Consider the following 3847-nt stretch of genomic DNA (forward strand, 5'->3'; position numbering starts at 1 on the left):
AATAACAGTTCTTTACTAGGGAAATTAAAATAGAAATACAGTACTACAAAGAAACAAACTCCAAACCCTGACAAAGTCAGAGTACAACCTGACACCCCGTCAGGCAGGGTGTTGGTAGCAGTCCCATTCCATGGTGGCTGCATTCTCCTGCAGTGTCAGATGTGGTTCAGTTGGAGCAGTGCTCCTGCAGAAGGTGCAGTTTCCCTCTAAAGGTCCAGTGGTGTTGTAGAGAAATCCGGTTTTCCTCTGGAGTCCAGTGGAGAAAGGGGTTCCCTTAGTGTCCCAAAACCTCTGTTTTTATTTTGGTAAGAAATGTTGGGCTCTTCCCCCTGGCTGGAGCAACTTCCAATGGGATGAAGTAATTTAATCAGTCACACAGTGGACTCAATGGGCCATTAGCAGAAAATGACTCGCTGGAGGAAGGATGGGTTGTGAAAAGATAAAGAACAATGCCCTGCCTGGTTTCAATGGATGGCCCATTAGCAGAATATCTGCTGTTGAGATAAGGATCACTGCCCCCACCCTCAACAGATGGCAATAGAATAGACCTTTTATCACACTCTGTATTGTAACCCAAGACAAAAATACAGATGTCTTATATTTTTAGTGTATATTCAATAGATAAATACAATGGAATTTAATGTATTTATTTATAAATAAGTTTCTTTCCAAAAACTACAAACCAATTTGATAATCTTAATAATTATTATAAAAGTGTTGATAACTATTATCTGCTGGCATAGTGCAGCCATGACAAAGGAAAGTGTGATCTACAGGGGACAAAAAAAGGTAAGTTTCTATGAATGAGAGCTAATTACAAGATTCTATCAGATTCTGATTTAGTCACAGTTAAGAAGGATGACAAGAAGACATTGAGAGCAGGTTCAGGGAAGCCCTAGCAATGCAGTTAGAGAACCAATATTCACCTTAAAGAGATTAAACCTGCTTAATTTGTTTATCAAAAGAAGGTGAAAAAAATATGACTAATCACCAGCAAAAGTCATCGATAGCCAGGAAGCAGAATGTGTTTTGATGTTTTGAACCTACTGGACAGTATTAATTTCTTATGCACAAATTCTCTTATTGTCTCCTCATTTTTTCATACTTTTTTTCCTCTTTTTTTTTTTTTTTTTGTGTGGCTGTTCCACATTTCACAGTTATAAGCAAAACTTTAGATTAGATAATGGGAAGAAATTCTTTGCTGTGGCAGTGGTGAGACACTGGAACAGGTTGCCCAGAGAAGTTGTGGATGTCCTGCCCTCGGAAGTGTTCTTCAAGAAGCGTTAGATAAGGGCTTGTGAGCAAGGTGATCCTGCCCACAGCACAAGTGTTGGAACTGAATGATCTTTAAGGTCCCTTCCAACCCAAACCATTCTGCGATTCTATGAGAATTGTTCCAGTGAGTCATACCAAGCTCATGAGCCCCTGTCAGTGCAGGGACATTTGGTCAGAGCCCTAGGTTACATTCCTGGCTCTCTCAGGCACAGGTCCCAAAACACTTGGCACCTCCATGATGAGCCTAGAGAAAACAGATCCTCTGCACCATTCAGTGTAGTGGCACCAAGTGTCTGCTGGCAAGAGAAACTGAGCTGCTGTTAACAGTGTTGATACTCACAAGGCTTTTAGTTACCTGCAAGAAGAAAGTCTTGAGTCCCGAAAATCAAGAAACCTGCTTACAACAGCAGCACAATAGTTCAGATTTCTTTTTTTTTTTTGTCTCTGTCAAAACAAATTTCATTTGCCTTTTTGTGCTTTCTGAAGGAATTGTTTGACAGTGACAGCTGGCTAGCAGGTCTTTAAATGGTGCATAGGATCTTAGGGGGCAAAACTGGAGAGTATAGCAAATGAACCACATCACTGCATCAATCAATTCAGAATCTGCATGGTAGAGTAATGGCTTCTGAGAATTCAGGACACTAAAATAGAGCAAATACCGACTATTTAGCTGTGATTAGCATAATCTTGATCCCAAGATATTACACTCTGCTGAAAGGCAATGTATATTATCTTAGGATGGATGCCACATAAACACTTGGAGCAGGAAAAGAGTGAGCAGATGCTGGTCTACAAAAAATGGTGTAATCATATCGTTTGCCTGCATGCATGGACCTACTTCTAATCAAATTTTGCAGATGACACCAATTTGGGGGTAAATTAGTGAATGCACTTGAGTACAGGCCATTCAGAAGGATGGAAGAATGGTTCAACCTTGTGAAATTCGAGGACAAATGCAAAGTCTTGCTTCTGGAAAGGAGGAGCCTCTGGCACCTATGCAGGCAGATCCTGCCTGGCTAGTGACAGCTCTGTGGAGAAGCAAGTGAGCAGCAAGATGTGTGAGCCAGCAGTGCCCTGGCACCAGAGAAGGCTAACAGATACTGTGCTGGGGCAGAGCCAGAGATCAAAGGAAGAGATTATTCCCCTGCACTCTGCAGTTATTATATTACTGCCAGACCCCAAATACAGGAGAAGCATTGGCTGTAACTGGATCAAGTTCATCAGAGGCACCGCTTTGGTGGGGGCTGAAGCCCTGGTCCCATAAGGAAATTCTGGAGGAGTGGGATTGCTCAGCCTGAGCCAAGACGGCTTCAGGAGATCTAACAGCTACTGGAGGCAACAGGAAAGTCACTGAGGGGGAGCCGGATTCTTCACAGCAAAAGACAGGAAGATGGGAACCAGTAGGTATAATTTGAAATAATAAAAGTTTAAAATGTTGGGCTGGTTTGGCCTGGAATAGAGTTAATTTTCTTCACAGTAGTTGGTAGGGGCTGTGTTTTGGACTTGTGCTGGAAACAGTGTTGATAGCACAGAGATGTTCTCCTTACTGCTGAGCAGGGCTTGCACAGGGTCAGTCTTTTCTTCCTCTCACCACACCCCACCATCATGGAGGCAGAGGGTGCACAAGGAGTTGGGAAGGGACACAGCGAGAATATCTGACTTCAACAGGCCAAAGGAATATTCCAGACCATAGAGCATCATGCTCAGCAATAAAACTGTGAATGGAGGTTGGCAGGGAGGCAGCTGCTCAGGGACTTGACTGTGCATTGCTCGATGAATGATGAGCAACTGTTTTCATTTTCATACATAATTTTGTGTGTGTGAGCGCTTTATTTTGTTCTTGGTGTTTGGGGTTTTTTTTCCCTTACAATTAAAAAAGCAAAACAACTTTTGAAATATTGAACAGGTTTTATCTCAATACCTTAGCTTCTTTCCCACCTTTACCCTTCAGATTCTTTCCCCCATCCCACTGCAGGGGAGGGAGCAAGCAAATGTGCAGTGCTTTATTGCTGGCTGGGGTTAAACCACAGCAACTGGATAGAAGTTTGTCCCTGTGAGGACATCCAAGCAGAGGCACGGGTTGTCCAGAGAGGTGATGCACTCTCCATCTTTGAGGGTTTTCAAGCCCTGACTGAATGAAGCCCTTTTCAGCCTGGTCTGACCTTAGAGCTGACTGCTGGGAGAGAAAGTTGGACCAGAGGCCTCCTGTGGTACCCACTGCTTTTACTGCAATCCTATGATCCCATGATCCTTTGAATCCATCCTCTTGAAAATGTGTCCCTCCAGTCCATTAAAATTCTGGGCAGACATCACAGCAACAGCTCCACTTCTATCCTGGAAGCAAGTGCACAGCCACCTCTTGCTGTACCTTACCTTATACTTGCCTGAGGTCTGATCTCAGCAGTGCAGCTGCACTTCGGCAAGTTGGCTGAGACAGATTTCTTAGGACACGGAGTGGGAGAAGCTTATTCATCCTTCCTTACAGTAGTTCTTGGTTTTAAAAATCCTGAACAAATAAAGAAAAAAACAAAACACTGCACCTTTATCTTACTTTCATATATGCAAACAGGAA

This window comes from Catharus ustulatus, chromosome 2, assembly GCF_009819885.2.
Source record: "Catharus ustulatus isolate bCatUst1 chromosome 2, bCatUst1.pri.v2, whole genome shotgun sequence".
NCBI classification, from domain to species: domain Eukaryota; kingdom Metazoa; phylum Chordata; class Aves; order Passeriformes; family Turdidae; genus Catharus; species Catharus ustulatus.